The sequence below is a fragment of the Adiantum capillus-veneris genome, chromosome 2 (genome assembly GCF_014529385.1).
Source record: "Adiantum capillus-veneris isolate H3 chromosome 2, ASM1452938v2, whole genome shotgun sequence".
Taxonomy (NCBI): domain Eukaryota; kingdom Viridiplantae; phylum Streptophyta; class Polypodiopsida; order Polypodiales; family Pteridaceae; genus Adiantum; species Adiantum capillus-veneris.
This window is the reverse complement of record NC_140932.1, coordinates 163,779,753-163,806,938: the sequence shown is the minus strand read 5'-3', so window position 1 is coordinate 163,806,938 and position 27,186 is coordinate 163,779,753.

Below are 27,186 nucleotides of genomic sequence, written 5' to 3'. Positions count from 1 at the left end.
GTCATTTGGACTTTTCTACGCTATGTAGCGCTCCATCTTCTATGTGAGGTGTATATACTCTATTTTTGTGTTTTTGGTGAGTTGGTTAGTTTTTGGCATGCATGCATATGTTCTATAAGCATTATAGAACTCACCGCTAGCTCCGCTTGCCATGGGGATGCCTGATCTATGGGTATGGGCTCTCTGAAGGTCATGCGTGCGCACTCATTCGCTCTCCCCCACAAGGTCGCTAGGTGGAAATGACTAGAAAATCCTCCTAAGTTAGTATATGTGCGTAGTGCTTCCAAAAACCCATTTTTCTTCTGATCCCATCATTCCCTGTTTATACCTTAAATTTTCAATGGATCTTCAATTTCTGTGTTTTGAATTCGTATGTCCCAAATACGACAGGTTTACCTTTCAGGCCACCATTGTATGTAGGTCAAAATTTGAGATCTTCTATTTGCTTCCAAATTTGGTTTGTGAGTCCCTTCTGTTATGGTATTTTGTCGTTGACTTCAGATTCTCCATTTCTTTTTTGAAATTTTTACTAGATTTTTAGAAAGAAATTCCAAAAATATACTCAAAAACCTTAAATTTTAGAAAAAATCAAGCCAAAATTTATTTAAATATTACCCAAAATTAGGTAAATTATTTGTGGTTTAAGAAAATAAGCTTTCTACTATGTACAAAGAGTCTAGGCCACCTTTGGTCTATTTTGTGCTTTTTCTCAAATTTTAACCAAGGTTGACCATATAATTAGAAACAAAATACGAAAGGCTTTTATCTATGGAGTATATATAAAAGGCTTTTATGTATATACAAGAATATGTGTTATTATTGGCCCTTCCATGACCTGATCCCCTTTTACTTACTTTGGAGTCATTACCTAGCATTGTTTTTTGAAAAATCAAATCGTAATAAAGCACAACAAGGTTTAATCCATTGTAAAACAACGCCTAATAATATATATAAAACCTTTTGCCTGAGTTTTGCCATGTCTTCTGTCATGTCTCCCCCCTCCCGTGTTAGAGTCCTCTTGAACAAACTGGAAATTATGGGTTCAAGGTGGGTGAAGCAATGTTTCTGGGTCCATATAGCTTTTGTTGGAGTAGTTCAACAAGTTCTTTCATAGGCATCTAAAAAAATTGACAAGATTGGCCGTGTTGATGACTTGCTTGGGCCGTTTTGGCCACCATACTTGTTGCTTCTACAATTGCTTATGCTACCTATGGGTTTGGTTGATGTTTGTCTTGTGTTTATGCCACTGGGATCCGGATCCAAAGCTGATTTTTTTGTGCTTCGCATAACTCTTTGTCTATCTAGACTTGCTTGGTTGACTTGGTTGGGTGTTGATTCACTTGGTGGTGCTTGATTGGTTTATTTGGCCTCATAGAGGGATTCAACTTAATGCACTTAGGAATCTAGCTAAGCAGCTCCTGTGTTTTTTGATCTTGAGACAAATTCTTTGGCACCCATCTTTTTGTTATAGAAGCAGGGGTGGGTTGTTTGGGTATGTGAGATGGTACAGAAGTTTGTGCCAGCTCTTTCCTAACCCAAACCTGCTTTTTTATGAGCTATTGTTTTGGTATCCATCTTTATCTTTTGTTTGGCATTTGTTTCGTCGGGTTTTTGGTCGGTAGTGGTGGGGATTGGACTGATGTCATCTTGACTTGGTGTGTTGGTTTTTGTGGAGACTCTTTCGGAATCCATTGTATGGTTCTTGTAGGCAAGGGTTTCTTGCCCTTGCCAGTAGTCTTTTCTATTGATGGCCCTATTTTTGTGAACAAGGATTTAATATTTAAGTAATTACCACAAATTGTGTGTGACCAAAAGGTCTATTGACACATTTATATAATCGCACTTAACATGATCACAAAGAAGCCGCTAAAGAGCAACCCGGAAACCCACAAAAGCCCGTCGAGAATTATGGTTTTCCCTGAGGGACCATCGAGAAAACCAAAAAGCCTGGCGAGGCCACAAATAATATGTATAGGGCCCTGATCGGGCTCGCTGGGTGTTACTCCTTGAGCCATCTTTTGAGAGAGAGAGAGAGAGAGAGAGAGAGAGAGAGAGAGAGAGAGAGAGAGAGAGAGAGAGAGAGAGAGAGAGAGAGAGAGAGAGAGAGAGAGAGAGAGAGAGATTGACGACCGACTTTGCAGGTACGTCGAGAGGAGAGAGGGGGTCATGTGGGAGCATGCTCTGTGTCATAGTTCATGATAGTAGCGGAGTACCTGACCACACGACCCGGGTATGTGTTGTGTGGTAGCGTGCCTTTTGTCGTATTGCCAGTCATAAGGTACCTTACCACACAATGGAAGTGTGTGCGTAAGCTGTTCTATGGAACAATGCTTACCACGGGGGCATCACCTCGATGACATAGGGAAGATGGTGTCCTTGTGGTGGTAAGTATTGGCTTACTGTCTCGGTACTACGTCGGTAACGTGGTGAATCTAGTATCCTTATGGTGAGTCAACTTCCCTTCCCCTTTTCAAAAAACATATGGGCATCGCGGTCAATAACGTGGCTATATGATGCTTGTATGCAAGCCATTATTTCTCCTTGGATTCAAACGACACTCGATCCGTAACGCGGCTAATTTAGTGTCGTTTGTTAGAAGCACCTGTTTTTGCAAAAATGTGGCATTCAGGTCGCTAAGCCAACCGTACAAATGCCATATAATTTGTATGTGCATATGCAGTTCATTTTTTAAAGGATTATGTATATGAAATACTTGGTCAGTAACACGGCCATGAAGAGTATTTTATATATAAATGTTTGAATTGTTTGATAGTGTTGTTTTTAAGTGTTCTTATGAAAATAGATACTAGCTAATCATATTCAAAACAATGCTTTACTCATCAATCATCATCGCTATTTTAAATGCTACATCTACATAAATTCTATGTAAAAAAGTATATGCACACAATTTGCATGTTAAATATTCATTTTTTTCTTTTTAAAGAGCAAGATGTTCTCTGTAATTTCCTAGCCCAATCTATATAATTTCAATGTTTTAAATAAGCTAAATTAATATAGACAATAAAATAACATACCATTTTAAAGACAAAATGATTATCAACCTGAATAAATATAAGCTTGCAATTTTTTTTGAAGTTTTTAAGTCAGTGTATGCTTTTTTTGAACTAGTGTGAGAGTGAACGATGAAAAATGTAAGTTAAAAATTCACAATATGTTGAAATGTTTTAGATTTTTAACATGTATTGTTTGATCTAGATGAAGTTCTTATAAACTACTTGTTTGTTTTGCATTTTACACGAGTAAACATTTCATTTTAAAGTGAAAATTGTTTCCAATGTTTATCAATATATTCGTGCACATTTCTTAAAGTCTTCAAGTCATGGTGATGGTTTGTCTGAACTAATGTGAGAGTGTCCGTGTAGTGTGCAGCCATGAATTTGTATTTGATATTTTGTTTTTTATTGTCTACCCAGTGCTAAAATAATGCTAGATCAAAAGAAAATTATTATGCGTGCCGTTCGAAAAGAATGGATTTTGGCAATATCATCATGTGCAGACGGTCGTATACAGTAGATTAGTGAAAGCGACGTCTTCATCAAAGACCTCACTAGAGCTATATGGGAGAACACAGAGCATAGGCTACAAGCTGAAGGCCAATATGAGTTGCTGATTCCAGCAGAGATTTGAGAATTTGACCCCCACCACAAGGTTAGGACAGTCTTGGGCAATATGAAACTCTATTCCAAACACTTAAGTAAGATATCCCCCCTACCTCCTGCGATATGACAAAATTAGAGCTTTGGTACAAATTATGGGAGGAACAGAAGGTCAAGATGAAGCATGTGAAAGCTCATGACCAAGCTTCCTTACCCAAGAGATTGAAGATGGCCCAAGATGCGCAAGCAATTGTGGGTGGCCGATCAAATTCTAGTGGCACCGACACAATCATGCACACGGCTTTGAATGCCAAGTGCACCCATCTGATTGGCATTCCCCACGAGGCCTTGGTAGAAGGTACAAGGGTTGGAACAGGCTCTTTTGGTGTGTGCACATTGTACACCATCAAAGGCATCTCTTTCTTTCTAGACCACATTACATATGTGGGAAAATGCTACAAGGGACGGAGTGAGGAAAAATATGACAACTTCCAGACAGAGCAAGGAATGCAAATGCTTCACCCTACCCTCCATTGTAAGATGCATTGGATTTACCACCAAAGCTCCATGGATCACAATATTTCCATACTACAATGGGGGCACCTTGGGGGACATGATGTGTAGCTTGCCATTCGTCCATGGAGCATTCAGATGCCACATGCATAGGCTACAACACGGTTGGAGGTCATGGCTGGAGGTCATTGCCACCAGCAAATCAACACTTACAAGAGATAGAGACATTGTGGATCAAACGAGTGATTGAGAAGATGCCAGAAATCTGTCACGCCTTAATTGACGGCATTGCGGCTGCTCACTCGACTGATATAGTGTACAACGATCTGCACCCGTTGAACATACTGTTGGACTTTACTCGTGCAAATAAACTCCGTGTTGGCATAATTGATTAGAAAATGATGCTTAGAATGCTAGCTAAGCACGTGTTAATTAATTATCTACATCCAAGCGGACAATTGGACCTTGCAGTTTTGGAGGCACAGATAGTAGGGGAAGTAGAGATTACTAAGAGACCGTGGATTGCTCTAGAACTATATGATCCATAGTGCACATATGCATACACAAAATCATGTGACATTTATGCATTTTCTTATCTATTTGCACGGTGATAGATTTTTGGAGTGCAGCCAGGAAAGTTTATTTTCCAAAAGAAGTATTTTACCACCCCGACCAAGATGTTAGGAGGGCCATTTCGATTAAAGTAGACTGTTGGATGAAGTTAAGAGAGCGATAAAATAGAAGAAATGAATCTGATGTTTTGATATTTTTTAAAGAACATTAAAGACAGACCCTAATCTTGTCCAACGATTGCTTGTTGAACTTGCGCCATCTTTTTACCCGACCTAAATATTTTGTGATATAGATTTGTCTTGTCGGGGGTATTTTATTTGTATTGATGTGTATTATCTTGTTTGGGGTGGTTCACCTCATTGAGTCATGTCTTGTATTTCAATCGGATCAATTGTCTTGTATTTCAATCGGATCAATTATCTTTAGTCATTTCAAATTTGTCGTGTTATCTGGGGTATTTTAAATTTGTCTTGTGGTTCAATTGGGTCCGTCAATTGTGATTTTGTTTAGTTGCATCAGTTGTGATTTGATTTAGTCGGCCTACGATGTCTTACGTAGTGGACAAGACTGATCTGCTTTGTGTATCTGTGAGATTGCTGTGAATTGTGAGAATATATTTTTGTCAATGATATTGAATATTTGTCTATTTTTCCATTGTAGCTGTAAGATAAAATGGCCGATGAAGAACAAGTTTGTGGCACCCAATCAGTGCCTAATGATAAAAAACAAGCGGCTCTTAATGCATTTGAGTGCATGAAGTCTCTAACGCACGGTAGGTCGGCACAGCAACAAGCAACGTGCACTACTAGAAGACTTTCAAATTGGGCAAATCCAAACCACATGCAATGGAAAGAGATCAATAAATAAGTGACCAAGGACATGATCAAAACAATATGTCCATGTGAGGATGCGGAGATAAAGAAAGGAAGGTGGAAGGTATCAAAGTGCCTCCACGAAGCAATCAAAGAAAACACTGATAGGATCTGCTTGGAAGTTTATGGTCATCCACTACACAATGCAGCTTGTGGGTTATATTTTGCAAAAATGTTATATCTTCATTTTGTGCAATAGAAACCAATAGACTTTTTGTCAAAGGAGACAACTATTTCTACCCATGATATCAAGGAGAGTTGTGTCACTTTAACCTGAGATGAGCTGGCATTGATAGTTGAAGGTGTAAAGAGAGAGAAATATATTTACACAACACAACTGGCAGAGAAAGATGCAAAAATAACACGGATTTCTATAGCCACCCAAAAACCCCAACCCTCACAGGTCCGGATGGAGAAAAGTATTCACCGCTTAAGCCAAGACGTTCAAAATTTGACACAGTGAGTGGATCCCCTGCCTCTATAAGGGACACACATCAGTCACCTTGTCCTATATCCAGATTTGTTCCCCTTATCTACTTTAGATGCATCTTCATCTTCCCAATGTCCTGTTTGCTACAAGAATTTTGATGGATGGCGAGTGAAATTTGTGCTTCTTCTAGAGACTGCATCCAAAAGCTTTGATGCAATGATTTTTGACGCATTTGACCAAGTCCACCTTCATTGTGATGCTGAAAAGGAATTCTGCTTGACATTTCCTCTCCCTGCGTAGGCTGTTCTTCAAGGTTAGTTGGTGTCACCACAAGATCAATAGAGCTAATAATTGGCTCTGACTGCTCTTGACTTGCATCCATAACAGAGCTATATATCTACTGTCTCTTGACACCTTTTTTGGCAAGCTCTTTGCAATCTAGGTGCCTGAGGATGTTCACATTTCTTACAACTCTTTTTAACGTTGCCCAGAAAATGGTCCCTAATACGTGGTGCACCGCCTGATTTTGTTGTGAAGCAAAATTTACATTGCCACTCTATGTATCGACCGCATATGTTGTGAGCATAATCCCACTCTTTGCCAGGAGCTTTTTTATTCTTTGACTTCTTCGCACCACTTGTGCCAACATTTTGCTCCATTGCTTTTAAATTAAAACTGAAGACAAAAGAACTAGATGTTCAAGTATTAAAACATTTTTTTTTCTTTTCAATATATATTAAAAAACCATTCACTAGGAAAGTAATCAAATTTGCACGACATGAGATTTGCAATGCACGCTAGTCAATCCACATATCAATCACATATGTTGTGAGCAAACATACACATTGCAATGCACTCTCTACACAACATAAAAATACAAAAATGCTATGAATTTCTCAATGCAATTATTATTATGATGATTATTAATATGTCCTCTTTGATTTGCAAACAATAAGAAACATCTTATTTCAAACGCTACAAAGAATAATCAACTTCTACACTGAACGATGTCAGTTGTTTGCAAAAAACACACGAAAGCAATAAAATCTATGATTGGTCATGTCATACACTAATAATCTTTCATAATACATAATACACTCTGTATAAACCAATGCATGAAATAACACAAATAAATCTTCAATCTAATCACACAATTGAGGACTACTTGTACCCAATCAAGGATTGTAGCCCCCTTATGCAACCAATTCAATATATAAAAGCTATTTTCACCCAATTAAGGATTACACCCGGGGCAGTCACTTATCAAAAGCTCCCTATATCACGTGCGTTCAAGAGGTAATTAATAATACCCCAATATACATACTATACTTACATTGTGAGCCTATTTAAAAAAACCCCACCCCCCTCTAATGTATACACATTCTAAAAAGTGACCGCCCCGGTGGATTACAACTCTTATATTGTGCAGTGACAATGTATATCAACTCAGATCTATGATGGTGAAAAATGCAAAACTTCAAGGATCTTTATATGCCCAATACACTAGTACAAGACATCCAACCCTTGACTATGGACTTGTCATTTGCATATGCTAATATTTTAAAACCAATTACAACCCTCATTTGAACCAATGGCTTCGTCGCAATGAGCATGACTCTCCAAATTTTTAGTTGTTTTGGTTTCGTACCTTTATGTTCGGTAAAGGAATTAAATATTTTTAAAAGTGGTTACTGAATTAAGAATCACGTTTAGCCTAGAAAAAGGACATGTGACTCTGTAACCTTAGGCCAATTGGCAAGGAGATGACAATACCCGGCACTCGGATACACTCCCTAGGGATTTTCCTAGTCAAAGCACCACGGTAAGCATGCTGTTTACTTTATATAATTACGCCCGTTGGGATTATTTTATTTTCTTGGCGGGCTCGTTGGGCTTTGAATTTTACTCCCGTCGGGCCCGTTGGGCATTGAATTTTACTCTCGACAAGACCTGCAAGGAATATTGTTTTACCCGACAAGCTAACCAACTCTATGGGTTTTTGCAGGTCATCATCAAAGTCACGTTAACAATTACATGATCACATGTTTTTTGTGTGTAATTACTAGAGTTATTAACGTAATCACATGATCATGATCACGTCAATGAAATCCTTGTCTATGACTTTGATCAGTGGAACCCTTTGCCTCTCTATTTCATTCTAAATTTGTACTGGATCAGACTTTCAATCAATGTGAACATTGTACATCCTTTTCCATGGTTGTGCTAGCAAAGATTTTGTGTTGTTTTTGATGGTCTTCTACCAAATAAACTTTGTGTGGGTAGACATATTGATTTATTTAAACATAGAAGGTTACCAACCCTAATGCTTTGATGTGGTGGTCAGTATAGCTCTACATCTCATGTGATGTCGTTTGAAGCTTTGCGTCTTGACCAAGCTGTGTATATAAGCTGAGGAAAATAACATTTCCTTGGGATCTTGTATTGAGTAGAGCGGTAGTTTTGACTTGATTGTTTCCAATCTTGAACTGAACCATTGGGTCCACTCTATCTTCATCAAATTATTTATTAGAAATAACATTGATCCGCAAAGGTATATGTTGTTGTTGTTGTTGTAGAATCCTTTGTTTAGCCATTTCTTCCTTAGCTTCTTTCTATGCTTCTTCAATAATCAGTTTCTTTTTTTTTGTTTGTTGTTTCCCATTATGGATATGCTCTATTATTTCTTGGGTTAGTGGTAAATGATAATTTTTGAGCCTGCATCCACTGATCCAACTAAGCATTTCTTCTCTGTCTAATGTCGCAAGCTTAATAGCCCCACTTGGTGACAAATTTCTTATCACAAAGGTTCCTATCCCTCACTTTTTAAGTTTTTTAGCATGTTGTTTTAGGGTATAACCAAGACGTGAATACCCTGTTTTAAATTCTTTCGATTGCAGATGCTTGTTGAAGAACTCTTTTTGGTATCTTTTTTGATCATAGATAGATGCTACAGCTTGAAGGCGTAGCTCATCTATATTTTCCAAATCATCTAATCTTGATGACAATTCATGACATGTCAACTCTAATTGTTTAGCTACTCTCAAAGTTGGATTTAAGAATTCAATTGGAAAAATGGCATTAAGATCAAACACCATATTATAAGGTGTCGTTCCAATGGATGTCTTATAGGCCACTCTATATGTCCATAAAGCAGAATGTAACTTTTGCTTCCAATTGGTTTTTGATTCAGTCAAATTTTTTGTTAGTACTATAAAACATGTTTTATTAGTAGCTTCAACCTGTCCATTGGCTTGTGGGTGATATGGAACATACTTTTTATGAATAACCATGAATTTGTCAAGAAGATTTTCAATAATTTTGTTTATGAAATGAGTGCCTCTATCACTGACAATTTCTTTGGGTAATCCATATCTTACAAAGATATTTTCATATAGAAATTGTGAAATGGTTCTAGCGTTTGCCTTTTGTGTGGATTTTGCTTTAGCCCATTTTGTGAGATAGTCCGTGGCGACGACAATATATTGGGCATGGGATTTGTAAGTGGGAGGTGAGATTGGTCCCACAAAATCTAGAATGCACTTTGCAAATGCCCTTGCTCCCATCATCGGCCGTAATGGTATCTCATCTCTCTTTATACGTACCTTGGTAGTCTAGAAATCATCACATTGTCTAACATATTCATCCGCATCCATGTGCAATGTAGGCCACCATATTTCAACAGTAAGCCAATTTTAGCTATCTTATCTCCCACAAAATAGCCTCTGCTAATTTCTGCATATGCTTACTCTAAGATAGGCAAATATTCATTTTTTGTTGCGCATATCCTAAGTTGGTTATCCTTCCCTCTCTTGTAGAGTTGATTTTCAATCAACGTGAAGTCGTGAGCTTCCAACTCAATGTCTCTTTCTCTAGCTTTGATTACATTTTTAGGGAATGTCTTTGTTGTCAAGTAATCAGCCATATATTGACTCCATTGAGGTGAAACTGCTATATGAAACAATGTGGAATATTCCACTGGTGGATTGTTCTTGCATGTAGCACAATTTAGAACATATCTATGTACATCCGCATGCATATCCGGCCAATATAATCCTAGTTGCTTTAGGCATTGGTGTGTCTTCTTTTGAGAGAAATGGAAGGCTATGTATTGTACATGGCCTCGAAAAGATAGTAGCTGTATTCTTCTAGAATAATGCATAGCCACAATATTCCTTTGGAGCCTAGGTGATACATGCGTCCATCTACAAGCTGAAAGTTTTTAGCTTGCCTGATTGTTTGTCACTTATGGGTTTGTTCAATCTTATCAAATTTTCCACCATAAGTCAAAAGATTGACTACCTCTTGAGACCACTTTGGAACCATCTCAATATTGAAGAGGTAAGTGTCGAGTATATCATCATCTACTCCTTCTTGGGTAACCTAGAGAGATGATCTACTCTCAAGTGTGTTTTTTCCTTTTTTACCACATCCATAAAATCAAACTCAAGCAATATGATGAACCATCAAACAATTCTTCCTATATTGCAAGGTTTGTTTACTAGATACAAGAGGGCTTGGTGATCTATGAAGAAGAAAAATTTGTTAGCCAAGAGATAATGCCTCAATTTCTTTACGGCATATATCATTCCAAAAAAACCTTGTTCCATGCTTGTGTAATTTTTTTTTTGCAGTGTTCAATTGTTGACCAGCATAACAAACAGGGAAATCCACTGTTCCTTCTCCTGGTTGATCACTTCAAGTACCTTGGCCTTGAGGTTCCATCCAATCATAAATGGAAGGATTGTGCAATGCGTCACTTGGAAGCCGGAAAGAGGGCTTATTATGCATTTGAAAACATGTGCAATGCTGGAGAGATCAAGTGTTGGTCTCTCAAAAAGTACCTCTTTGACACATTGGTGACACCGGTGCTTCTTTATGGAGTGGAGGTGGGGGGTGGAAGCATCGGGCAGTCTACTTGGAAAGAGTTTGAGAATGTCCAAAAGCGTTTTCTCACCAACTTTCTCCAAGTCAAGACACAAACACCCTACATGCTCTTACTCCTTGAGTCCGGATCGCTTCCCATTGAGGTCTTGGGCATGCAAAAGGTTGTGGAGTACATGCATAAGACACAACGTAGCCCTTTGCATCGACTTCCTAGAATCGCATATGAAGCAAGTCGAAAGGTTCAAAAGACATGCAAGAGCAAAATACTAAGTTCGGGGTGGATGCTTGACATCAAGAAATGGTTTGGAAGATGGGATGCATGTCACTTGGTCAAGGATGCGTCGATCGACTCCCAAGTTAATGAGGCCTTCTTACAACGCCAATGTATCACGGCTTGGGAGAAATCCGGAGGTTCTCGCTTCAGCCATTACACCACACACGTTGCCCCAAACTACAAATCTCTCTTCTTCTCCGAACGATGTAACCGAACCCATCCCTACATCCTCGATCCCATCCCGTTGAGTGCGATCTTCACCATTGCCTCCATTCGTCTTAGATCCCATTCTCTATGCTGCGAGATAGGACGTTGGGGCACTGGCGAGGAGTGTCTTCGACTTTGCACCTTATGCCCTCGTCAAGTGCGAGAGAGTGAGTACCACACACTACTTGAGTGCTCAGATTTTGACCACATTAGGTCCTCTTTTCCCCATATATTCAGCCATGAGCTCTCCCTACATACCTTCCTCTCCCAGCCACGATGTGAACTCTCTATTGCGACGCTCATTTCAGCCATTGTTGAGCATCAAGAGTCACTTATGACCTCCACTCACATCACGTGACATGTTCATTTGGTCCCATAGGTCATATTTGACCTCCAAGGACGATAATTGAACTATCTATCTCTCTCTCTCTCTCTTCCCCCTCCATTATCAGAAGCAACAAAACGCCATCTCTCTCTCTCTCTCTCACACACACACACACACATACACACACACACATCCATGTCATCAGGCAAAATATCTCCTCTCTGTCTCTCTCCTCTCTCTCTCTCTCTCTTTCCACACACATACACACACACATGCCTGCGCACACACATGCATACGTGCACACACACGCATGCACACACATGTGCACACGTGCACACACACACACACACACACTCACCCTCACCATATATATATATATATATATATATATATATATATATATATATATATATATATATATATATATATATATATATATATATATATATATATATATATATATATGTATCTTCTTGTGTCGGCACCAAGAAGGCAATAAACTCTCTCTCTCTCTCTCTCTCTCTCTCTCTCTCTCTCTCTCTCTTTACACACACACACACACACACACACACTCCATCTCTCTCTCTCTCTCTCTCTCTCTCTCTCTCTCTCTCTCTCTCTCTCTCTCTCTCTCTCTCTCTTTCAAAAATTCATCCCTCTCTCCGATCTCTTACCATCTCTCTCTCTCTCTCTCTCTCTCTCTCTCTCTCTCTCTCTCATTCAAAAATTCATCCCTCTCTCCGATCTCTTACCATCTCTCTCTCTCTCTCTCTCTCTCTCTCTCTCTCTCGTTCAGTAAATTCAGCTCTCTCTTTCCACACACACACACACACACACACACACACACACACACACACACACACACACACACACACACACACACACACACACACACTCACTCACAAACCCTCATACACACATACACACACTCACCCTCACATAGGCTCTCCCATCTCTCGCTCTCTTACCATCTCTCTCTCTCTCTCATTCAGTAAATTCAACCCCCTCTCTCTCTCTCTTTCCACACACACACACACACACACAAACGGTCACTCACAAGCACATACATGTACACACACACACACACACACACACATACATACACTACACGCATAAGCGCATGCACACAGTTACATACCCACCAACAACACACACACATGGCATGCAGAGGAAGTGGAACAAAGCAAAGGAATGGATATCGACGCATTGACAAAAAACGAAGGACCCAAAATACGCCATGGTGACAACAAATCAAAGAATGACGTCGAAGGCATGCCCTAGCTGGCACCAAAGTTGGCGAGCGTGCTACAAAAATGCACCAGTGAAGCCTGCAATTCATCGGTATCTCATCCACGATGCACTTCCTCAGAAAACATGCGTAGGGTAATTTATTTTCCGTTTTTGAAGCCAAACTTTGTAAAAAACCTTTTGTAAATCCACCTCTCTCTAGGTGATGGTCACAAAGGCCCACCTAGGAGAATATAATTTTCTTATTTCTCCCAAAACAAAGCACCAGTCAACCATTCGGGGCCCGATTTTCTACTTTGTCTCTCCAACTTAGGGCCCTAAACCTAGTCAATTTATACTAAACTAATGTAGCCTGCACCTATAAAAGAGCACTGAGAGGTCACTATCAGGGGAGCACTTGAAAGAGAATTCATGCAAACACGCTGACTCCAATGGTCACTACGCACATGAGTAGGATCTCCGTATACATGGAGTTTCCTTAGAGAATGCACTACTCTCTCTCTCTCTCTCTCTCTCTCTCTCTCTCTCTCTCTCTCTCTCTCTCTCTCTCTCTCTCTCTCTCTCTCTCTCTCTCTCTCTTTCACCGCGGTCTCCATCTCGTCGAAACAAAGGGTTTTGTAAATATTATCTTGAATCAAGTTTGCCCTCACATTTCGAAGGATTTTCATCTCTCCGTCTATGCCTTTATCTCTCTCTCTCTCTCTCTCTCTCTCTCTCTCTCTCTCTCTCTCTCTCTCTCTCTCTCTCTCTCTCTCTCTCTCTCTTTGCGGTGTGTTGTGTTAGTGTTATTTGAGTCGCTACTACCCGTGTCCTAGCCGCTCAAAGCTAGGTGGTGCCCCTTGTTCACTCCCCGTGATGAGTCTTATGTGAACGGACCTGGCATAGAGACCGCTGAGGTCCTTTTTGCACTTGCGCTTGTCATTTGGTGTCCCCACTAAGGAGGGATTCTTGGAATCCTTCAGTTTACAAAGTTGAAAATGATGCACGTCGTCGACCATGGACGAGTGACTGCGGGAATTCTCCAATTGGAGAACGAAGGAGGAAGAAATTGAAGAAGCACTAAGAGCCTTCATCGAAGTGTTGCTGCCGGAATACACCGTCTTCTCTCAATATCCAGGAAGTAAGTTCTCCATCTTGCATCTCTCATTCTAACCGTGAATGAAGAGCCACCCGAGCGAGGGCAATAGACTGCTTTCTTTGCCGTCACCCACCGTGCTCTATCAATGAGTGCTATCAACAGAAGTAATGGAGAAGCGGAAATCCTCTACATCGACGTCCACCCCATGAGGAAATCATCCATATTAAGGAAGGAAAGAGGTTAGTAAAGCCTCTCTTCCCTAAAGAATCTGAAAATAGAAGTGTAGCCTCTTCTCCTAAGTCGCCCAAAGGGGCTGCTCATGCCAAGGGAAAAGGAGGGCTAGGCCAATCATAAACCACATGAACAATAAGAAATAATAAACACCTAGTCACGTGAGTGCTTCAAGTTCGGCTCTGGAAAGCATAATCGTGCCTATGCTACCAGAAAGAAAGTCATTCAAGGCAAAGTGATGGAAGATTGCCTATCAATTTGCCATACGCATGTGAGTGCTGCCAGTTCACTTCGACAACCCCAAAGCAGAGGTGATAAGGAGGTTCCCATTCCCTAGAGAGGAGTGGTTTGTCTACTGTCCTCGTTGTTTTGGAAGGCGGGTAGAGGGCCTTCCTTATCTCCCCGTGCAACTCATCCGGGAGAAACTGTCTACCATGGGTGAAACCCACTGGGCCAAAGACGAGCTACAATTAAACAGTGTGGAATTCATGCAACAAGCTGATTACAGTAACTACTTGCAACTACTGCTAGCTAAAAGGCTAGGAGTGGTCAAACATGTCACCATCACTCCATAAGTCCTGAGCAATGAAGGGAAGGTGGAGCCTATGAAGGGTGACGACCTCCTGTGGTGTGCCGACTTGTCAACACCGGCATGATAAGGGTTTAAGTGAGTACTCTACACTCTATGCATCATGGATAATGGACTAATTGCTTTTTTGTTTAGATTTTTGCAACACAATGTACATATATATCTAGATAGGAAAATCTTCTATCAGCAGAAGATTGTGTTTAGTGCCGCGGTGTTAGGAGACATCCTTAGCTCCCCAAATCCCATTATCCTCCCCATGTTGGATTACCATCACTCCTTTAATGTTTCAATTTTCATCCTGTTTTGATCTATCCACCCAACCTTGTAAGAAGCCGCTATAAGTTGCTAAGCTACTTGTGTTTTTTTTTAAAAAACAAGAAAAAGAAATGGCAAACGTTTCCTTCCCAACCTTCATGGATAAGGTGGGGGAAGATGCTTCGGATTTCTTAGATAATCTTGAAATAGCATGTGTCGTCTCTGGAAGGGATGACGATGCTTCACGTCTGCATATTTTTCCATTGTTCATGAAAGTGGAAGTAAGATCATGGTACAATGCCTTGGTGCAAGCCACCAAGGAGAGGTGGGACCTGCTAAGAGCAGCATTTCTAAGGCGCTATGGAGAAGGCACCACATCGGAGAAATTGTGGAAGTTGTTGATGGAGTTGAACCAAGGAAGTATGGTTGGATATGCAGCATACGAATCAAAGTTCGTGGATCTATGGGGACGATAAGTTGCATCACTGAAGGAGGGCAAAGGGCACCCAGTTTCCTAAAGAATGATCTGTTTGTGGCTGGTTTATGGCCAATTCTTAAAGAGAAAGTGAAGGGAAGGTTTCCTGCTATATATCAGGTAGCATTTGAAGTAGACCGCCTTAAAGATAAGAAATTGCGTCTACAAGCCGGGACTATCGTGGAAGAGGAACCGGGAAGGGGCGACCACACCTAGCCGCATGTGCAGAAGCTGTCCAGAGGAATCAATCACAAAAACCGGTTGAAGATCAACAAGACTTGCTCAACTGAATGACCAACCAATTAGAAAATATCTCAGTACATTTGGTGCAGCAAGCGCATGCACCTGCCAAAAATCCAGAGCAAGTAAGAGGGCCACACAATCAGGACTACCATTGTTACAACTCTGGAGAGCATGACCATGGCATGTACAGTATACTGTCTTCATCCAAGGAGGTAGAACTTCAATAGAGGCGTAAGGCAAAATCAAATTTCTCCACAACCAAGGGCGAGGCCACCACCACCTAGGCAACCAGAGCCAATTCCACCGGTCCAAATCCCTTGACAGCTCGTACAACCACCACCACCACCACCATCGTAACCTCTCATTCCACCACTACCTCCACCACCTACTGGAAACCAAGCAGTGAGTGCCATTAGTCTTGAAGCTAAAAGAAAGGCAAAGGTAGAAGAGTGTGTCAAAGAGAAGGACAAAGGAAAAGGAAAAGTAGAAGAAGTAGATGCCATGGGATTGAATCATGCTAGGAACAAAGAGGCCTATCAAAGGGAGGAAAAGATGAAAGGAAAAGGAGAATCTAGCAAGCATGCGTCAGCCTCGATGGGAAGATCGGCATCGTGGAGTATTCGCTGGGCTAGTATGCTAAACCATATGACCTAGTTCAAGATGTTTTGATGCAGGGTCCAAAAATAACCTGGCCCCAACTACTCCATCTTGCAGCAAGGATGAGGAGACAATAGACGAAGATGGTAAGTACTAGAAATTCAAGACCAAGGATAGTTGGGGATATCTTTGGGAGGAATCTAGATGACATCCTATCTATCATGGATGCCCACATAAAGGGGCAATACATCTCAAACATCTACATAGATGGTGGCACACAAATATGTGTCATGAGTGAAAAAGTGATGCATCATCTAGGCCTAGAGGTAAGTAAGCCGGCACCCTGCCGAGCTAAAATGGAAAATAACGTCAAGGTGAAGTGCATAGGCATTGTAAATTCAGTCAAGGTGAAGGCATTCAACACGGAAGTGGAGGTAGACATTTTTTTCGTGCCACACAAAGGGGAAGGCTACCCTATCATTATTGGAAGACCATGGCTCATGGCTATGGAGGCTAAGCAGGAATGGAGTACCAGAATGATCCGGAGGAAGGATGCTAAAGGGAAACCCATATTCTATGACATAAAGATTGGGAAGCAATGAAACATGATCTTGGAGGCATCGGAAGATGAATTCACCATCGAGAGAAATGAAACATGATCTTGGAGGCATCGGAAGATGAATTCACCAGTGACTCTTCGACCACCTCGGGAGAAGAGACGAAAACAAAACTGAGGAGAGCGACAATAGCATCGAAGTGATGGGAGTCATCCTCAGAGATCCAAAGAGATTGACACAATGTAAAGCACCATCGAATAACCAAGAGGGGCCATTAGGTATGAAACCCTTGGTGGATACAAGCAGGTTACATCGTATGCTCTCCAGTGAGTTAGCTAGTGAAGAGAGAGAAGAATACATCTCTATGCTGGGTAACTTCACCACACTTTTTATTGATGGTTATGACAAGATTACAAACATCATAGTGGTGCAGCAACGAATAAGACTCAAGGAAGAAAGTAAGCATGTAGTGCAAAAGATCAAAAGGATTAGGGTAGTTTAGCAAGAGGCATTGCTCAAAGAGGTAAGGAATTTTCTACAAGCAGGTTTTATTTACCCCGTCAAAGACTCGGAGTGGGTCTCTCCAGTGGTGGTCACGCCAAAGAAGAACGGTAAGTAGAGAGTTTGTGTAGACTACAAACCTCTCAATACAGTAACAAAAAGGGATCATTTTCCCCTCCCATTTCAAGACGAGATTCTCAATGAGGTAGCAGGTCATGAGATCTACACAGTATGTGATGACTACTCAGGCTACTTCCAAATTAGCATTGCATAAGAAGACTAGAAATAGACAACCTTTATAACACCATGGGGATATTTTGCTTACAGAGTGATGCCTTTTGGCCTCACCAATGGTCTGGCCACATTCCAATGCTATGTAACTTTTGTCTTCCAGCCATACTTTGGTAAGTCAATACGGGTTTTCATAGATGATTTTTGCATCTACAACTATCACTCCCTCCATTTGAGAAAGCTCTATGATGACATGGCTAGGGTGCAAACCTTGGGTGGCCATCTTAACATAGTCAAGTGTCACATTGGTGAAAGCAAGGTCATTCTTCTCGGCCATGTAATTTTAGCCAAAGGAATCGAGGCTGACCCAAGCAAGGTTCAAGATTTAGTATCTTTGTCATCACCCACAACAACTAAGCAATTGGTCTCTTTCCTTCAAAAGGTAAGGTATTTGAACAGGTTCATTCACTTGCTCTCTCAAGTGGCTCTCCCTTTACAACAAGTCACCCATAGAGATGTCTTCTTATGGAGTGAAGAAAATGAGCAACAATTCATCGAAGTGAAACATCTCCTGGCTTCACTTCCCACCATTGCACCCCCTAGATGGGACGAGCCATTTTATGTTAACCCCAGTGTAGGAAGTGATACGCTTGGGGTAGTACTAATGCAGAAGGACCCCCAAACCTCTTTCATGCATCCTATCTACTTCTCTAGTCGTGTCATGACCCCATCAGGAAAAGGATTCACCACAGTAGAGCACATGGTGCTTGCATTAATGTTTTCTACTACAAATTTCCGCTCTTATCTATTGCCTAGACCCTTTGTATTTCTAACAATGAAAGAAGTCTCTCTGTATGTAATGCAACACATGGATGTCTCATCTAGAATCTCTAGGTCATTAGGGTCAATTTGGATGAAATAAGGGATGTTTAGGGTTGAAGTTCCTATTTGAGCACATGTGTTGCCGCTTTGGCACACCTCTGGAGATAATATCTGATAGAGGGACATGTTTCAGAGGCAACTTGGTGGGAGAACTAATGAAAAGGCATCACATGCTGACCCTCCACTCCATACTATCCACAGTGAAATGGTCTAGTGGAAAAGGTAAATGGCATGATCTAGAAAATCATCACAAAGCAGGTGAATAACCACACAAGTGATTGGCATAAGCATCTCATGCCTGCTCTTTGGGCCTACCGCACGACATTCGAAACATCACTAGGTTTCACCCCTTTCCACCTGTGACTTGGTAAATGGAAAAGAGACCATTCTACCCATCGAGGTGCAGATAGCCAGCTCGCGATGCATGGCTAGTCCGTTACAGTGCCAATTGCTCATCTCTACAACCACATTTTGGATCTAGAAAGGCTTTAGCTAGATAAGGAAGATGCGATCAAATACTATACAACGCAAGCAGAACGATGCCGAATCACATTCAATCAAGGGCTTAAGGAAAAGGTTCAGAAGAAAGGCATGTTAGTACTGAGATGCGACAATAGATTTGACACTAGGAAAGATAAAAAGTTTAAGCTTAGATGGAAAGGGCCATTCATCTTCAAAAGGCGATACACCAATGGTAGCTACAAATTGATGGAGGCAGATGGTCGAATTCACAAAACCAGAGTCAATGGATGGAGGCTCAAAAGTTACTTCTTAAAGTTTGATCCAGAGTTCATGATAGATATTCCAGAGGAGGGAGAACCCTCCAACTCCGCTGCTAGGGAATCAAAAGTAGAGCTAGAGGCATGCATGCCTCTAGCCAGAAGGGGAGGGATAACGATGACTGGCTTCCGAAAACATGGGCCATGGCAGCTAACCTCAATCGGGGGAGCTTCATAATATAAAAATAATTAAAAAAACCGTTTTTGCTATAGCTTGCCGCCACCCCCCTCGTCTTGGCGCTCACAGAAGGGCCGCCATATCTCTCTCTCCCCTCCATTATCGAAACAAGCCAGCCTTCTCTCTCTCCCTCTTTCTTGGCACCACCCTCTCTCTCTCTCTCTCTCTCTCTCTCTCTCTCTCTCTCTCTCTCTCTCTCTCTCTCTCTCTCTCTCCCCCTCCCCTCCATTATCAGAAGCAACAAAATGCCATTTCTCTCTCTCTCATCCATATCATCAGGCAAAATCTCTCTCTCTCTCTCTCTCTCTCTCTCTCTCTCTCTCTCTCTCTCTCTCTCTCTCTCTCTCTCTCTCTCTCTACACACACACACACACCACACACAAACATTCTCTCTCTCTCTCTCTCTCTCTCTCTCTCTCGTTCATAAATTCAGTGCTCTCTCTCTCTCTCTCACCATCTATCTCTCTCTCGTTTAGTAAATTCAACTCTCTCTTTCCACACACACACACACACACACACACACAAACCCTCATACACACATACACACACACTCACCCTCACATAGGCTCTCCCATCTCTTGCTCTCTCACCATCTCTCTCTCTCTCTCTCTCTCTCTCTCTCTCTCTCTCTCTCTCTCTCTCTTTCTCTCAGTAAATTCAGCCCTCTCTCACTTTCCAGACACACACACACACACACACACACACACACACACACACACACACGCACGCACAGTCACAAGCACATACATGTACACAAACATACATACACTACACACGTAAGTGCACACAGTCACATATGCACCAACAACACATACACATGCACGCACATGAGGTAGAACAAAGAAAAGGAATGGATATCAATGCATCGACAAACGATGAAGGACCAAAAACACGCAATGACAACAACAAATCAAAGAATGAAGGCAAAGGCATGCCCTAGTCGGCACCAAAGTTGACAAGCGTGCTACACCAATGTACCAGTGAATCCTGCAATTTGTCGGCATCTCATCCATGACGCACTTCCTCAGTAAACATCCATAGGGTAATTTATTTTTTGTTTTCCAAGCCAAACTTTGTAAAAAAACCTTTTGTATATTCCACCTCTCTCTAGGTGATGGTCACAAAGGCCCACTTAGGAGAATATCATTTTCATATATCTCCCAAAACAAAGCACCAGTCAACCATTTGATACCTGGCTGCCTGATTTGTCTCCCCAACTTAGGGCCCTAAACCTAATCAGTTTATACTAAACTAATGCAACCTGCACCTATAAAAGAGCACTGAGAGGTCACTGTGAGGGGAGAAATTGAAAGAGAAGTTATGCACACACGCTCACTCCAAGGGTCACTAAACACAAGAGTAGGATCTTGGTACACATGGAATTTCCTTAGAGAACACACTATAGTCTCTCTCTCTCTCTCTCTCTCTCTCTCTCTCTCTCTCTCTCTCTCTCTCTCTCTCACCGCACTCTTCCCATCTCGCCCAAACGAAGGGTTTTTTAAATACTATCTTGAATCAAGCTTGCCCTCATATATAAATAAATAAATAAATAAATATATATATATATATATATATATTCGGTGTGCTATGTTCGTGTTATTTGAGTCACCGTTGCCTGCATCCTAGCCACTCAAAGCTAGGTGGTGCCCCCTGTTCACTCCCTATTATGAGTCCTGTGTGCACGGGCCTGGCATATATGCGACTGAGGTCTATTTTGCGCTTGTTCTTGTCATCATCTAAAAATAAATAGTCTTGTTTGCTAGCCACTTGTTTGAGCACATGTTCCATGATTGGTAAGGGATAGTTATCCCTTATTGTTGCAACATTCACTTTTTTGAGATTCACACATATGTGTCATTTCCCATTTTTCTAGGGGACAACCACAATTTTTGTCAAAGGAAAACTTTTTTGTAGTAAAAATAATGTCTATATCACACGTGAGCCAATTGAGTGTTGTGCTTTTAGCCCCCCATGTAAGATGTCCACTATCCTATTTTTTTGGAGTTGAGATGAGCCACATAAGGTTTCCTTCCACATTTCATATCCACTATTCCATTTCTTTAGGGTTCAGCTGGCTATCCACGTTAGTGGTGTCCAACATTTTCCATAAGTTTGCCTACCTCCTAAGTGTTGCGCATCATGAGAGATAGTCAAAAAGTGCACGTCTTTGTGAGTTTTGGCCTAGCTGGTGTGACAAGGACTTTGGCCAACCTATGCTTCTCATCTTGGGATGTGGTGATTACAAGAATGCAGCTCACTATGGGAGTTCATCCCAATGTGACAAGGACCAGGGATGACATCAAAGAGGGAGAATCAAGTGTCCATTCTTAGCATTTCTTTTCATGAGCTAAAACATGAGGAATGTATAATTCTTCAACCTACTATAAATTGGGTGTCAAAACCATCCCCTACCCGCAACTAGGTGCTTTTGTAGCACAAATTATGAGTTAAACATTCTAAACTCATGCACGTCACCTACCATTGGTAGGGAAGGAGCACATGATTGCATAGAGAACATTACCTTTGTTTTTTGTGAACAAGGGCATGAAAAAAGATTGAATTTGCCGATGGTTGTGGCTCATTTGAGCCCATTTTAAGTGGCACACTCACCTTGAGCTGTACAGATGCTCATGACTAAATGGCACTCATTACCAAGATGGTTCAATGACCCTAATAATCTTCACTAGCTAGGTGTGATCTCCACCATTTCATGAAATTTGGCACCTCAATGTGAATCATATGTGAACATAATTTGTGTGAAGAGTGCATGCATTGTACAAACTTTGTGAGAACTATGTAAATTATGCATTGAAAGCCATTTTTTGGCTTTCCAATTTTGAAATAACAAGGTACTTCCCTTCATCCTTGAAATAAAACATATGCTCTTGGGTAGGCTATCTTTGCAAAACAGCAAAATATTTTACCCAAGGCACATGTTTGAAAAATTAACCTTATCTTCTTATTATACATAGGTGTGTGTGAGTTAGCGATTTTTCCCATATCTCCTTGAAGCTAGCAAGTTAATGGGCTAGTTGAGCCATTTAAAAAAATAAATAAAAAAATTATAGCCCAACCTTTGAGTGTAAATACTTCCTCTTACCTTGGACTTAGCTATATTGTGAATTGGATTACTCTAGTATTTGGGAGTTTTATACATACTATATGTAGGTGTGCATTTTTACCATCCATAATATATTTTAATATCATCCATGTATACATCTCATGCATTTGATGCCCTTACTCAAGCTTCCACTAAGCTAGGTGTGACTTCACTCTAGTGAGATGGACAAAATTATTTACAAGCTCATTCCTTTTCCCTAGATAGAAGTTTATATGCATATTTTCTTTTACAATTCCCCTAAAAAATTTAAAATCCACTCAAGCTAGAGGAAATTTGAGGGACATCTTCCTCATGATTTTCCCAATTATATTTTCTCATATGTATCACTTTTTGCATATTTTATTTGTCCATGAAATAATATTCTATGACTAGATGGGAACTAGCTTGTTTTCTTCTTCCATCATGTGTATATCTTTTGTTCATGAAAAATTATCCTCCATGAAAGTGTTAATTCTAGCAAATGTGGCCCATGTCAAAGAATTTGTAGGGAGAACAACTAGATGTTTTTTTGAAATTTTTAGCCGCTACTTCCATAAAAAATCTCAAAAAGTGGTCATTATGAAAAGTTGTCTCATGATCTCACAATACGCTCAAAATGTTTTGATATTTTTGGATTTCATTATGATTTAATATGAATTTTTGGGCCAAAGCCAATCCTCTCCACTTTTCCACAAAACAAAAGTCATCCAAGTTCCTTCTCACTCCCTTGCACATTTGCATACACACTCACATAGACTCTTCCCTCTACATCCTCACTCAAAGTTGCAACTCCCATGTCCTCTCTTACTGTCTTCACCATCGCCCCCTCTCTCTCACCTCCATAGCTTTCATGCTCCAATTCTACACTTCTATGCACTCCCCTATCTCTCCACATCTATAAGAATATTACCATTCCCTCTTCTGTAAGGTCTCTACTTTCAAATTTCACACAAGTTTTATTACGCATTTGAATTTTTTTAAACCATCAATCATTATTTAATATATTCGAGTTCAAATTATGACTCGTAGGTTGAGAAAACTTAGAATTTAAACTTTACGCTACAAAATTCTGACATGTTTAGCTATATGAATCACTAACTAACTTATTGCAAGACTTATTTACTGATTGTAGAATTTTCTTTTACTGCTGTAAATTTAAGAAAGGCTGTAAAGTTTAACTTAAAAATGTAAAGTAAATTATCATTAAGGAAATAAATAAAATAATTATAAAGACAAAAGAATACACATGGATGACAAATGAAGGCACATGGACTCACCTGGACTCACATATGAGGGGACAAAGTGGGACACACTGTCACATGAAAAGGAGAGGCTAGTCTTCACTAATCTTAATGAGGGGGGGACTGTGTGGCCTTATCTTTTGATGATAATGACAAAGTGGTCAAGCTGATGGGTACCACAAGGGTACCAAAACGTGGGTATGACTTTTGGAAAATATATATATATATATATATATATATATATATATAATTTAATAAAAAAGTTAATTTTTTTTGAAAAAAAAAAGGTTGGACGTTTTCTTTTCTGCTATAAATAGAGCATCCATGCTCGCACATTAGACATAGAGATTGCCTCTATAGTGCTCACGAAGTGCTGTCACTTCTCTTAGAGAGAAGGCGTCCACAAACCACTAAGAGAGCAAAAATTCTAGTGGATTAATAAGGTGCGTATTAATTGAGCATTCAATTAACTTTAGGAATGATGTATGTGTGCTATCTCCTACTCTAATCTCTCTAATAGATTAATAATATTCAATTAAGTATGTGTGTGTGTGCTATCTCTTACTCTAATCTCTCTAATAGATTAGTAAGATTCAATTAGTTTAAATAAGGATATGTGTGTGTGTGTGCTATCTCTTACTGTAATCTCTCTAATAGATTAGTAAGATTCAATTAGTTTTAAGAAGGATATGTGTGTGTGTGTGTGCTATCTCTTACTGTAATCTCTTTAATAGATTAGTAGGATTCAATTAACTTTAGGAATTATGTGTATGTTTTCTCTTACTCATCTCTCTAATAGATTAGTAAGAGTCATTTAGCTTTAGAAAAAGATGTGTGTGTGTTCTCTTTTACTGTAATCTTCTAATGGATTTGTAAGATTCAATTAACTTTAGAAAAGATGTGTGTATATGTTTTCTTTTACTCTAATCTCTTTAAGTATACCTACTCTCTCTAGCTAGTACATCTTAACTATTAACTTATGCATAGTTAATTGAAAGTTAATGCATAAGGGAACTCATCATATTCTTATTATACATGATGAAATTCTCATTCACCAATTTTATTGTCAATTAGATTAAGTAGAATTTTTAATAATACTAAAAATTGATTTAGTTGAAGTATAGAAATGGAAGTAAGAATTGGATTAGAAATGTCATGCATAAAAGTAATGCAATCCTAAACTTTCACTCGTAGTTTACACGCTTAATTTTTGATTAATTAAGATTAACAAATATTTGATGTATAGAAATTAGATATATAACAACAACACTAAGTGTGAATCCGAGTTGACGAGGGTTCAAATTACAGACTCTCTTTGGAAACAAGGAGATGACTAGGGAAATTGACCAATTTAAAGTTCTAAGTGTATAACATAAGTGTAGTAAAAAAAAAAAGGCTCCAAAGCGTGCTCGAACCCAAGGCGCTAATGATCATGAAGCTAGTACAAGTAACGGTGGAACTCGTGCGGAACATGCTATGTCTCCACCAATCGGACCAATCGGAGGTATAGTACAGGTTAGTATTGAAGTTCAAGTTATGCATCATTGCATATGTAAGACCATAGGATATATTATTTACCTTATGGAAAGAAAAAACGGATCGAAACCAAGGGGCTTAACCCCAAGGGGCTTAACCCCAAGAATGTCTGGTTAAACAGGTTGCTATAGGAAAGAATGTTTGTCCAAAACCTTTGGTATGGTTTCTCTGAAGTCTCTCTACTTATTAGCGTTGGCATTATGTGGTAGTTGCTGAGGCATGAGATGACGCCCAAGATGGCACCGCTGATGCTGTGGTGGGAGTACACCCAGATTAGCCCAGCTGGATACTGCAGTTTTTTTTTACCGTGGTGTGAGGATGACGCCCAGATTGGCACTGTTGTTGCTGTGGCGGGAGTACGTTCAGATTAGCACAACGAGTACTTCTCGAGCGGTATGGGACGCTCATGAGGACAAGGGTTTTTATAAATAATGGATACACCGATCGGACATAATAGCGCCAGTAGAGATTCTTGAGTGAACCTAATCCAAGGGTTGTTGGTTTAAAATTGGACGACTTCTTATTTGACTATTGCTTGTAATACTGTTTGAAGGGCTGTTTAAACGAACTAGTATCATAAATAAAGTAAAGGAACATGTATGTTTAAAAAGTGTGGTAGTAATTAGATAACAAAAGAAGGGTGAGTGTGGTGTGGAAAGTGGGAGAATGATGGTATCATTCTATGGACGGGTAGACCCGATGAGTTGGGTAACTTTCCAACGCTAGAAATTGTTTTTTTTTCTAAAGTCATAAATCTTAAAAGAGACAAACCTTGGCGGCTGTGCTTCTAAAACATGGGGAAAAAAGCGCACAGGTTGGTCACTCTAAGTTTTATACTTTTAGGTATAATTGATTATAGATAGTTTTTAGATAGAGTTATGGTGGTCACGCTCTGCCATAGCGAGATAGGACCAATCCTTCACTAACGGTTCATGCCCGTGGATACGTAGTAGCTAAGGCAATGTCCGTTGGTTTTTCTTTTTCAAGATTGGAGACCTATCAAAGGTACTCCGCTCCTCTCAAAAAGGGGCAAGGACCTCACACTGGTATCAGAGTCTAGGTTAAAGCTTGGGGAGATTTTTAGATTGATATTTGGATATTGAAGGATGCGAATGTTTGAAATAATAGAAGAACCTAGAAAAATTGTTTTGAGTTTTTATATGGTATTGAAGATTGAACTTTCTTGGTACAGGAAAATGTTCCTTCAGCCTACGAGCAGGAATTTCAAAATGATGTGATCACACTATAATTTGAGGTTAATAACAATAGAAATGCAAAATAACAATTATTTTGTTAATTGACATTCATCTTTTTTGACCTCCAGGGAGACTTGGAGACCGGCTCGTAGCCCGCTAAGCCTGCCGAGTAAAGCTATTTTCCCGCCGGGCCCGCCGTGGCTATATAAAGGCGACGCCGGTGCTTGTCTTTTTCACAAAAGAGGTACATTGAAAAGTCTTCACCAAACTTTCTGGCAGCTTTCCACATTCTCAAAGCAGTGTAGCAGTAATTTTTTAAACCCTTCCTTATTTTATTGATGTTTTTCTGAGTTTTTTGCGTTAAAACTTAAAGGTTTAAAATTTCTTTTATCAAATCATCGTACGTGGATGCACTGGCACATGGTTGAAATTGCGGCTAGGTGTGTCATTGCAAAAGCGTACGATGATTATGTTTTTTATTGCTCCCAGTCATTCATGCTTCAGCACATGGTTGCAATTGCGACTAGGTGTGTTGCTGCTAGAATGACAGGAGCATTTGTTTGAAATAAGTAAC